Raw genomic sequence first — 13539 nt, forward strand, 5'->3', positions numbered from 1 at the left:
CACTGATCATAACAACGAGGAAGTCCCAAACATTGCAAGCAGCCAAAACATGAAGCATACATTGTGAAAAAACTAAACAAGTGCCAAAAGGGAAGACCCATAAGAGCATGCAGTTATACAAGTTTACAAATTAAAACAACATGAACCACAAAAAGTGCAGGACTGTACCTGTGGAAGAACAATCAATAGTAAAAAATATTTCACAGCGAGTACAAGACTTAACTTTGTTATAACTAACCTACAAGAGCAACAAGTCACTCAATAAGAGTCATTGTGATCCTGGAGGAAACTAACAACAGGTCTAGCCAAGCATTCCTAAGTGCCGTTGTACTCCCGGAACAAGTGCGTCTTGAGCCTTTTCTTGAAGGTGGGGAGACAGTCGGTGTCCCTGATGGAGGTGGGGAGCTGGTTCCACCATTGGGGGGCCAGGCAGGAGAAGAGCTTGTGTTAGGACCTGGCAGTCTTGAGCGGTGGGACCACCAGGCGGTTGTCTGAGGAAGACCGTAGGTGACGGGTGGGGGTGTAAGGTTGCAGGAGAGACCTGATGTAGTCGGGTGCAGTCCCGTTGACTGCTCGGAAGGTCAGTACCAGGGTCTTGAATCTGATACGGGCGTTGATGGGTAGCCAGTGGAGAGAGATGAGGAGCAGGGTAACATGGGAGCGTCTGGGTAGATTGTAGACCAGGCGGGCCGCTGCGTTCTGAATCCTCTGAAGAGGGCGGGTTGCGCTCCAACTTGGAGAGGACCATTGCTTGGACTAGCAGCTGGGTGGAGTGCTCAGACAGGTATCTCCTGATCTTGTAGAGGGTGAATCTACACGACCGGGAGACTGCGGCAATGTGGACCGTGAGGGACAGCTCGTCATCCATGGTAACCCCAAGGTTCCTGGCAGAGGATGAAGGGGTCACCGTCGCCGATCCCAGGGTGATTGACAGATCATGAGAGATGGAGGGTTTAGCCGGGATGATGAGAAGTTCTGTTTTGGCGAGGTTCAGCTGGAGGTGGTGCTCGGTCATCCAGGCAGAGATGTCTGCGAGGCAGGCCTCAATCCTAGCTGAGATCCCTGGATCAGTCGGGGGGAACGATAGGTACAGCTGCGTGTCGTCAGCGTAGCAGTGGTAGGAGAAGCCATGGGAGGTGATGATTGGTCCAAGTGAGGTGGTGTACAGAGAGAAGAGGAGGGGGCCAAGGACGGAGCCCTGTGGGACACCAGTGGAGAGCTGGCGAGGGCCTGACAGTATGCCTCCCCAGGAGACCTGGTAGGATCTTCCCGACAGGTAGGATGAGATCCACTGGAGTGCAGTGCCAGTCATGCCCATCTCAGAAAGTCTGGAGAGCAGGATCTGGTGGTTAACCGTGTCAAACGCTGCAGAAAGGTCCAGCAGAATGATGACGGATGACCTGGAAGCCGCTCTGGCAGACTAATCATAGTCTTAATCATATTTACATAGGACATCATTTACTGCATCTGGCGTATATATACGCTTGGAGACACTGTCTCGGCATCCAAGCAGAGAGCAGTGAACGCATTCTCCCTACAAGGAACACAGAACCAAGGGTGGAGGCCGGGGAGGCGGAGGCAGCAGATTGAAACAGTGAGCATCCTGTGTCACACTAAGCAATGCAGAGTGCGGAAATATCCAGTTTAAATAGCCCGCCCTGCAAAGAAGGTGTGCCCCGACTTGGAGTCTCCTGCATGAACCAGTTTTGCCTGATTAGCAAGCTATTTCTGCTAATGTTTTGTTAGTAAGTAAGTAAGTAAGTGAGACTTTATTTATATAGCACTTTTCATAAAAGAATTGCAGCTCAAAGTGCTTTACATAAAATCAACAAAAACAACAATACAAGTGTTTATCTAACTAGCCGCACTCTATCTGCGCTCTCTCTGATCCATCTTAGGTCCGAGCTGCCACTTGCAGTTTCTAATACACAAACATGACAAGGGGGTAGACAGGAAGAAGAAATTTCAGCATAACATGAGGAGAGAGAGGAGAAAAAACCCCCAGACTATGCTCCTAGAGTAGTACAGTGTGGGAACAGGCAAAAAACACCTCAGCACATAAGCACATACATTGTACAACATTACAGAACCACATGACTTGCATCAGGTCCCAGACAGAGACAACAATCCTCAGGTGTCTGTTGGAAGGGGGTAGGGAATGCAAGAGAAGTCTCGCTGCAGCGCTCTTCTAGTGATTGAATGGTAATGCAAGCTAGCTAAAAACAATGTTAGTTAGCTTGGCTAAACTGGTTTTCATAGCAACAGAAATCAACAAATCAGATCAATCGAACTTTATTCAGAAAAAGGGGGGTGGCGGGAACATATACAGCAGGGGTGTCCAAACTGTTTTCAAAGAGGGCCAGATTTTATAATGTGAAAATGCTCGGGGGCCAACCGACCCTTCGGAAATGTTTTAACCATAAAAGTTACATGCAAATAATACACAATTTTCATTGTCACAATTTTTTTTATGGCAATGTAACCAAATATAAGCCACTCAGGCGGGCGTGAACAACTGTAAAAACACAATTCTGCTTTTCATTCATATCTGGAGTCAGATAACATTGAACAAACTACATGAAATACCTTAAACTTTCATGAATTTAATTTTAAACAGGAGTAATAAGTAAGGCTGTCTGTTGTCTGTTAAAACATGTAAAAGACAGAGCAAAATTCAGAAGATTATTCAGACAGTAATAGATCGTGTCACATCTGTAGGTACATAACATCAAAAGTTATAGCCAAATCTTATTCAAGAGTTTAATAAAATAAGTGCCATAAGTCCAAGTGCATATATTAACTGTGCTTTTGGATTTTCACTGTTAATAGTGACAGATGTTACTGTTAAAAACACACATAATTTCAGATTGACCAAGAAACAGATAACTTGCTGACACTAATGAGAAGGGTGATACTGAGATCTGGATTTCAGTAAACAGGCCAGGTCGGGTTTGACGGCACTGGTTGAGATGCGTAAAATGTCACGTAAGTGGGAGTCACTTAGTTTTGACCTCAATTGGCTCTTGTTTAAATTCATGGCAGAGAATGTCTGCTCACACAAATATGTGGAGCCAAATAAGCTCAGCATTTTCTTTGCATGTGTTCGCATTTCTGGAAACCTGCCTTTATGCAGCTGCTGGTAAAAGTCAACAAGAGAAAGCTGCTGGTGTCTGCCGCGCCACTCGTCGTCACACTGCAGCTCAATGAGCTCCAGCTGCAGCTGTGGAGGAGCATCATCAGGGTCCACGGAGAGGGGAGAAGAGAAAAGCAACATCTCCTTTTCTATAGCTGCAAAATCCCGAAAGCGTTTGTTTAATTCCACAGAAAGAGATGTGACGTCTGTTGCATACCTCTCCATTTGCGCACCGATGTTGTCCTGTGAAAAACTGTCAATTACCTCTTTCAGAGCTGGGAAATGTGCAGTGCAGGGTTCTGATTGTGACAAGTGTCTTCGGAAAAGTTGCAGCTTGCTTCCAAAGGCCTTGATGTGTGCATATAGCTGGCTCACCACTGCGTCTCATCCTTGAAGATTAACATTCAGTGCATTCAGATGCTTCGTTATGTCAACCAAAAAAGCCAAATCTGCCAGCCATACAGGATGTGACAGTTCTTGCATTGGTTGCCCCTTTTCATCAAAAATTTCTGATTTCCCCTCTGAGAGAGAAAAATCGCTGCAACGCAGACCCCCGACTGAGCCACCGCACATCGTTGTGATATATTACGTCTCCGTATTCAGCCTGGATGTCAAGCAAGAACTGCTGAAACTGGCGGTGGTATAGAGCTTTAGATCGAATGGAATTTATTGCCTTTACCGCCGGTTTCATAACGTGATAAAATTTGAGAATTTTTGCGCAGAGAGCCTGCTGGTGAATTATACAGTGGAGTTTTATAGCGTTACCTCCTTCTTCGCTGACTTTATTGCAGATCAGTGTGGACAATGCACGTCGTTCACCAGTCATGCGCACCATCGGTAATAATCCCACAAACTTCTACAGCAGTGACTGTAACAGCAGTGAATAAATCCGTTCCTCTTGTTTGGCCTTTGAGGCTTTGGAGGTCAAGCAGCTCCTCTGTTACCTTCATGTCGTCATCAACTCCTCTTAAAAAAATCAGTAGCTGTGCAATGTCAGATGTATCTGTGCTTTCATCACAGGCTAATGAAAAATAATCAAAAGTCACTCCCCTGTCCCCCAATTGTCTATGAATATCTGATGATATGTCCTCAATTCTCCGTGCCACAGTATTTTACGAGCCAGGCAAACGTTCATAAATTCTTGCTTCTTCTCGGGGCAAATGTTCTCCACCATTTTCATGACACAGTCTTTGATAAACGTACCCTCTGTAAAAGGTTTGTCATGTTTAGCTATTAACAGGGCCACTTCGTAGCTTGCTTTGGTAATGTTTTCATTTGAATCATTGTGCTCCCCCCCAGTCTGGCAAAGCCCAGGAAGTGGTTGCTGCTCTTTCCCTGGAAGACAGTTTACTATATGAGGTGGTTAAAACCACGGTTCTTAGAGCGTATGAGTTGGTTCCCTAAGCTTATAGGCAGCGCTTTAGGACTCACAAGAAAGCCGGGCCTAAGACATTCGTTGAGTATGCATGAGAGAAGCAGACTCCGTTTGATCGCTGGTGTACAGCCAGCAATGCTACCGATTACGCGGGTTAATGTTGTTAGAGGACTTTAGGAACACCCTCCCAGATCATATTGTAGTTCATTTGCACGAACATAAGGTGGCCATGTTGGCACAGGCCGCAGTGTTAGCAGACGAGTATACATTGACACACAAGAGCGTGTTCCCTGCATCCCATGCTGAGGGTAGACAAAGCGTGTCCCCTGCACCCCGTTTTGAGGGTAGACAGTTTGTGCCGTCGGTGCCTCTTCCAGCTCGCCCTTCCGCCAGCGGACCATCCCCTACGAAGGCGGCATGTGAGTGTTTCTATTGCCGCCAGTATGGTCATTTGATCGCAACATGTCCGGTTTTGAGCAATAAAGACCGACGTCCCACGCCTCACGTTAGTAAACCAAAAGGGGTGAACCTGGTTGGTTGTCGTCCAGGGGGGCTCTGCGCAAAGGCCGCGCCCATAAAACCCGACAACATTTACACCCCGTTTCTGTTAACTGGCTTGGTCTCCCTGACAGGGATGCAAGCTGATAACCGGCTGCTGATTGAACCAGCTGATTACAGATCTTGAGAGACACCGGTGCGGCGCAATCAGTCATACTTACGGATGCGCTACCTTGGTCGGCAGATACGTATTGTGGATCACATGTTATGCTGCAGGGTATTGAAATGGGGACAAGGTCATTGGGTCCATTTGGCGTCCAACCTAGTGACAGGGCGTTTCCGTGTTGGGGCCATGGACAGTCTGCCTGTAGGGGGGTCGCACTGCTGTTGGGAAACGACATAGCAGGTGGTAGGGTGACCCCGGTACTAGAGGTGTTAGACAACCCGACCCCTGCAGTAGAGGGGGACCTGTCAGGGATTTTTCCTGATGTTTTCTCGGCGTGTGTAGTCACCCGAGCTCAATCCCAGAGACTCGGTGAGGTGGTGAACCGCCTCGGTGAGGTGGTGAACCGAGTTTTGGGCCGGAAGACCATGAGGGGTGAGGTTCCGTGTGTGCTCCCTGAGTCGGCTGGTTTGAGTCCGGCTGACCGAAGAGGCGACGCAGTAAGCCTGCCCAAGTTGGATGCGTTCCTTGTGTCGATCACACCTGAGAGAGTGCCCGAACAGCAGAAAAAATATGTATCTCTCTGTAAATGCCTTGCTTCTGTTGTGTTGCTGGGAGAAGCAGAAACAAGGAAACATCCTACTTCTTAGAAAACGGGGTTCTAATGAGAAGGTGGGAAGCCCATGCGTCCGAAAGAGCCTGGAGCGCAGTACACTAGGTGGTGGTACCTACCCCGCTTTGGCAGCAGGTGTTGTCCCTGGCCCATGATCAGGAGTGGTCAGGACACCTGTGATCGGGGAGCCGTTCGAAAGAGTAATAGTAGATTGTGTCGGCCCTTTGCCCAAAACCAGAGCGGGTAATCAGTTTTTACTAACAGTGATGTGCAGTGCTTCTAGATATCCAGAGGCTATTCCTCTTCGGAAGATCACTAACAGGGCAGTAGTTACAGCGTTGATCAAATTCTTTTCTACTTTTGGTCTGCCCAAAGTGCTGCAAACAGACCAAGGCACAAACTTCCTGTCTCAGTTGTTTGCAAAAGTGTTACAGACATTATCCATAACTCACAATGTATCAAGTGCGTACCACCCGGAGAGCCAAGGTGCCTTGGAGCGGTGGGACCAGACCCTCAAGGCGATGCTGCGCAAATATTGTGCGGAGGCCCAGAAAGACTGGGACGAGGGGGTGCCACTGGTGCTGTTTGCTATACGCGAGACAGTGCAGGAATCCTTGGGGTTCAGTCCGGCGGAGCTTGTGTTTGGAAACACGGTTCGTGGGCCGCTGAAAGTCCTGAAGGATGAGATCCTGAGTCCTAACACAGTGGGCTCTGCTAAAAGAAGCGTGGTAGACTACGTCAGCCAGATGAGTGACAGGCTGCATGTTGCATGTGCGGTAGCCAAAGAGTCTCTGTCTGCCTCGCAACAGAGAATTAAACACCGGTATGATAGAAAGGCAGTAAGCCGTGACTTGACTCCAGAAGATCAGGTTCTAGTCCTTTTGCCGGTCCCTGGATCTTCTCTGTCGGCGCATTTTTCTGGTCCCTACGTGATCGAGAGAAAAATTTGCGAGACAGACTACGTAGTCAGGACCCCAGATCGGAAACGTTCATCCTGCGTGTGCCATGTGAACATGTTAAAGGCCTACCATGTTCGCGGGTCCCCAGTTGGGACCTCAGGTATGCCGGTAAACCCGCTGTCGTGCCTGTGGCTCACGTAGGGTTTACGAAGGAGCCCATGGCCGAGGATGAGCAGAAGGATGGGTTGGTGGTGCACAATACTCTCCAGCCAGGTGAACGTTTGTGTTTGCAGATGTTAAAGGCACTCCACGCCCAGTTGGGGCATCTGGAGGTAGAGCAGGCAAAGGACCTTAGGGGTTTGATCAATGGTTTTCCCAGCCTATGTTCCCACCTGTACGTCTGTTTTGGAGCATGACGTAAATGTGGGGAACGCTGCTCTGATCAAACAGCATCCCTACCGTGTGAACGCTGTGAAGAGAGCCGCGATGAAAAAACTGGTTGGTTACCTGCTAGAACACCGGATGGCAAAACCCAGTAGCAGTCCCTGGAGCTCCCCTTGTATACTAATTCCCAAACCCGACGGTACCTTCAGGTTTTGCACGGATTACCGCCGGTTGAATGCTGTCACAGTGCCCGACTCGTTTCCGTTACCACGCATTGACGACTGTGTCGACACGATAGGTGCTGCTGCCTATGTTAGTAAACTTGACCTACTGAAAGGGTATTGGCAGGTGCCTCTGACCTCTCGTGCCTCTGATGTTTCGGCCTTTGTTACTCCTGATGTCTTCCTGCAATACACGGTGATGGCGTTTGGGATGCGCAACGCCCCCGCCAACTTCCAGCGGCTGGTCAATATCGTGTTAGGCGACGTACCGAACTGTACTGCGTACTTAGACGACTTAGTCATCCATTCCGCCACGTGGTCTGACCACATCTCCACCCTTACAGATGTGTTTCAGAGGTTGGAGAAAGCGTCCTTGACCCTCAACTTGGCCAAGTGCGACTTTGGCAGGGTTACAGTCACATACTTAGGCAAAGAGGTCGGACGTGGACAGGTGCGGCCTGTGGCGGCCAACGTGAAGGCTATAGTTAACTTTCCGGCCCCTCTGACCCGTCGTCAGCTACGTCGGTTTCTGGGGATGGTAGGCTACTACCGCATGTTTTGTCTGAACTTTTCCACTGTGGTAGCCCCTCTGACTGACCTGCTTAGCCCCAAGACACCGTTTCAGTGGTCTCCCAGTTGTCAGGCTGTTTTCGACTCCGCCAAGATGCAGCTCTGTACTGCCCCAGTTCTTGCTGCCCCTAATTTCGAGAAGCCTTTTAAACTAGAGGTAGACGCTAGTGCCATAGGGGCTGGAGCAGTGCTTCTGCAAGAAGATGGGGACGGAGTGGACCGTCCTGTCTGTTTCTTCTCTCGGAAGTTCAACCCATGCCAATCCAGGTATTCAACCATTGAGCAGGAGGCTCTCGCCCTGTTGTGGGCTTTACAATTCTTCGAGGTGTACGTGGGCTCGAGCGCGTTGTCTGCGGTGGTCTTCACGGATCATAACCCCTTGGTGTTTTTGAGCAGGATGTACAACCAAAATCGCCGCTTGATGCGGTGGGTCTTGCTTGCCCAGGGGTTCATGTTCAGGGATCTAGCAATGTGGTGGCCGACGCCTTGTCCCGTGCATGGTGTTAAGGGGCGTATGTGTTGTGTTGGCAGAAAAAAAAACAGGGGATTTGTGTTTTTTTGGGGGGGGGGCGTGTTACGTGTCCTGCCCTGTTTGTGTGTGTGTTAACTGTTTCCTTAGGAGATGTGGGGAGTGCCCGCCAGCGAGTCACCACCATCACATCATCACCAGCCCCGCCTGCATCCAATAAACCACTCATCATCCAATCAACCAATCACGGCCGTTTGCACCAAGTTTATAGGGCTGTTTGTGTAGAGACTGGGGGGGGAGCACACGTATGCTGACGTTAGTTGTGACACGTACCCCAGCACACTTACTGACATCATTCACACAGACATTCCAAGGCTCGTGTCTTTTTTGTTTTGCTCCCTGTCATTCTTTTTGGTCCATGTGGGTATGTCAGTCTTTGTGTAAGGTGTCTTTGGATGTTGTTGAGTCATGCATTGTTCGTGTGACCCATTGTTTGTTCTTTAGTGTTCATTGTTTGTTTCTTCGTTTTCCAGGGGAAAGGGGAAAGCATCCCGGGAGTGTTAAGGCTAGAGGCCCCAGGGCTTACATCACCCATGGCTAACCTCTGTCTAAGAACACTAGGCAAGACCTGGGCGGACCACCCCTTGTACTTCAGGTCGTGAGCCTAGCAGTATCTGCAGGTTAGTAAGCTTAGGGCTTCTTTTGGATTTTTACTTTCTTTGTTTTGGTTCGGCTCAGCCCCTTTCCCCCATTTACCGTGTTAAGGTTGAATAAACCTAGTTCTGAACGGTATCCCTGTTTGTCTGCTTGGTCTCCTGCCTCCCGCACAACCGTACCACCACACACCCACGTCATAGAGGGCCCACGTGTGGCAGCGCATTACTGTCTCCTCCAAGGGAGTGCGTAACAGCCCGCGTGAAGAATCGCTGTTGTGAAGCCAGAGCAGCTTTGAGTTGTTTAACTTTTTCAGCATGGTCACTCGCCGTTAGCTTGTCAAATGCGTTAGCATGTGTTGTCTGGTAGTGTCTCTTTACATTGAATTCCTTAAACAAGGCAACAGTCTCTTGACAAATTAGGCAAACACAATTGCCTCGAGTGTCAGTGAAGAAATATTGTAATTCCCATTTCTCCTGAAAGCGGCGGCCCTCACTGTCAACTTTCCTCTTTTTACTTGCCATGGTAGAAATGATCGGAGAAGGGTTCGCGGCAACGTGTGTTTGAAAGTCGGTTGGACAAGTGTGTGCAACAGTAAAGCTGTACTAACGATCACACTGTTGCCTTGTTCTCGCGAGACGAACATTTGATCGATGCCAAAGTAAAAGTCCAATACCCTACCCTAGCGGTTGAAGGAGGAATTGCTTTTGAAAGTTTTATTATTTATTTAACAGTGCTGGTGGGCCATAGATAACACATTATAAGACCGAAGCTGCGGGCCACATGAAATCTGACCGCGGGCCGCGATTGGCTCGCGGGCCGGACTTTGGACACCCCTGATATACAGTAAAAGTGAAATGGAACGCATCTTACTGCCTTGAAGCTGCGTGCGCATCCTCATTGTTTGTAAACACAAGACCCCATCTATATGTAACGATAACCTCCAAGCTAGCAATTTTGCGAAATCTGATTGCAGTTTTGTATACCATATGTACTGTGTTATGGTTGTTTTAGTTAAACAATTTGCTAAATGAATTAAATGCCTGTTAAATGAAAAATCCAACTATAAATGTATAAAAGAGTGTTCCAATCAAATCAGATAAAACATTTTAACCTACAGGTTTAAAAGGCTACCTGTGCCTAAACTGAGTTGCAACATCCTCCTAATTGCATTCACTCTTATTCCCATAGCTATTGTGTTCTGAAACTACATGTGTGGCCTGCACATACATACTGAATTTCAAGCCAATTGGAGTCATGGTTCATGGTCAAGATATTTGCACGTTTTAAAAATGTTCACCGTACATGGTGTACTGTATGGGTATAATATGGGTATATAATAAGGCAACTATAGATACATTTCTGACATTTTTGACTCATGTGGTGGAAATGCCATTACTTTGAAAATGGACAATTGGGGCATGGCCTGTAGTGCTACCTATCGGCTAGGGTTGCTTTCGTCAACGAAAATTAATTAAATATCGTTGTCAATGAACCTTTTATAACGTGATAAACGAGACGCAACGTAAATGCTAGTTATGTGACAATGACTATAATTAAATGTACAGTATAATGCAATATCGTTGACAAATTAAAAACCAGACAAAATATTATAACGTTATTTCGTCTCATTTAGTCGCGTTAGTATTATTAGCTAACTCATGCGGCTGTGGTTTGTGTCTCATTTTAACGTTAGCTTTAGATGTTAGCTTTAAACATTAGCCACTAAAGCTGAAAATGACAGTCTGAGACAAACGTGTGTCGAGTGTGTTTGTGTTTGTTTGTGAGAGTGTGAAGTGGGTTAATATGTGTGACTAGTGTGTGTACTGTGTGTTTGTATTTGTTTGTATGAGAGTATAAAGTGGGTTCTTAGTTCCTACCTGACTGACTGCATCTCTTGTTGACCAAATAATGTAGCTAGTTTTGTCATTCACATAGCAATCACATTGAACTGAATTTGGCATCAACAACATGACTTTGAATACCTTATTCTAAAACCAATACATACATTTAAACTTAAGATGCATGAGTTCTAAATATTTCCGACGCTCCCACCAGAGTGACTTATTTTTCAGAAACGGAAGCTAGTTAGCTTCCATTACCTGGCAACCTAGCATAATACTCGTAGCAATGCTGCTACCGGCTAGTGTTAGTTGTTAGCCTCCTCATTGTAAATTTTGAAGCCAAACTATAGCGTTTGTCATTTTTGTCTATCGGAAAATAGTCAGTTGGAATGTTAGAAATTGCACATGTGCGACGTTACGCTGTGAAACCCGCATTTGAACGATCATATGTCGCTACTCCTTAACGGGTTAAACAAATGGTTTTGGCATTAACATGCCACTCGAAACTATTGCTTAGACTACTGTTTTGATTAAAAAGAGACTAAAATACAATTTTCATTGACTTAAACTAGACTAAATGTCCTCAGTTTTCGTTGACTAAAACTAGACGAAAATAGTAATGGTTAAGTCTGACTAAAATGAGACTAAAATGCTCAGCCTTTTAGTCGACTGAAACTTGACTAGACGAAAAACAGTATGAACGTGACTAAAACTAATAAAAACTAAAATGACAGCTTGACAGAGACTAAAACTAAAATTGAAACAGGCCGCCAAAAACAACACTACTATGGGCAATGGTGGGCCATTTGGGGTGTGGTAGTTACTCATGGCCTATACTATCAATGTTTCAGGATTTTGAGAACTTTTTACCATTGCACACAAAATGGGAAATGCAATTACACCAAGGTCCACAAGGGATTTTGCTAAAAGCCAAGGAGTGAGGGTGGGGTCTTGGTCAGCCCACAATTTCCAGAAAGGATGTGCGTGTGTCTCGCCAATCTTGCATGTGTGTCAAGGGCCAGGATGAGTCAGTGAGAATTTGAAGAGTGCGCGCTGTGGAGCAAGGGAGACAGGATTTTGGAAGAAGCCATAGCAATTAGTCAAGCATGTATGGCAAGCCGTTTTTACATTTATTTCTATAAACGTACTAGTCACTATTTTAAAGTTACTTGTACTTATTCTTTAGTTACTAGTAACTAATCCAATAGTTACTAGTATCTATTCCTGTTTTACTACTAACTTTCATTAGATACTAGTAACTAATCCAATAGTTACTAGTATCTATTCCCGTTTTACTAGTAACAAATTGCACATTTTTACAATTGTATTCTATGGGGCTCTGCTTTACAGATATTTACTATTTGTTTCCAACTAGTATCTATTCCAATAGTTACTAGTAACTATTCCCGTTTTACTAGTAACTTTTCATTAGATACTAGTACCTATTTTTTAGTTACTAGTAACTAATCCAATAGTTACTAGTATCTATTCCCGTTTTACTAGTAACCAATAAGTACTAGTAACTATTGCCAACAAGATATCTAGTTAACATGCTAATTAGGTTTAGAAGATATCTAGTTAACATGCAAAATTGCTTTTGAAGATATCTATTTAACATGCAAATTAGCTGCTGAAGACCACACCTCACAGAAGACGGCACTAGAGAAAACATATCGACTCGAACCGATTTCAGAAATGGCACACACGTGTTAATGAACAAATTCCAACAAGGCAACATACGCCACGCACAATTGATTGCCTATTGATTCATCACTGGTGAATTTAAGAAGACTCAAGGCATTTTATCGATGGAGACAATGGAAGAACTTGTTGCTAGTCTTTCAGAACTCCGAGCTCTCATCTATGGAGGATTATAGGGGCCAAAACTAAATAAATAAATACTTGGATAAATAATAATTATATAACACAAAGCTTAAATAAATGACACAAAATATATAAATGTTACATGTATTTGTGTGTATACATATATATATATGTTTGTGTTTTCATGTGTTTACATTTATTAATTTATACTTACATTTATTAATTTATACTTACATTTATGTATTTATACTTACATTTATCCACGGGGCGGGTCAAAGCCTCTGATTGGTGAATAAACAGTATTACACACCAGGCAGGCTCAACCAGTCGATCAAGCTCTCTTCAACCTAGAGGGATCCTCTATCGCCTCACTCTACAGCTGCTAGGGGTGTGCGACACTGCACGATGTGGTATAGATCCGATACCAAGGAGTAAATACAGGGCCAGTATTGCCAATACCGATGCTTTGGGCTTAGAAAATCAGTGGAGGGGCAAAGTGAGTTTGAGCGAAGTTTGACGGTGTTTGCACAACCACTATGATGTAAAGGGAGTTGTGTACTCAGTGTGGAATGAAACTTAAGTATCGATCTTATCACGCTATCAATCAGGCTATTGATACCAACGTTGGTATCAATAGTTGCCGGGTTTCCCAACCCGGCCACTGTCGGTCTTAAGATCGATATGCCCACCACTATGCTGTATCATCTCGCTGAGGATCGTGAACACATTTTCATTGATGTCTGTGTCAGTTAGGGCCAATATCATTCCTATAATTTCAGCGAAGCTCTCAATATGATGTAAAAAAAAAGTGAACTGGCAGGTGCCTCCATCTCTTCAGCTTCCGCCAACATTTCGACCACTGTAGCATTTAATATTTCATTCATTGAATCCG

This window comes from Hypomesus transpacificus, chromosome 2, assembly GCF_021917145.1.
Source record: "Hypomesus transpacificus isolate Combined female chromosome 2, fHypTra1, whole genome shotgun sequence".
NCBI classification, from domain to species: Eukaryota; Metazoa; Chordata; class Actinopteri; order Osmeriformes; family Osmeridae; genus Hypomesus; species Hypomesus transpacificus.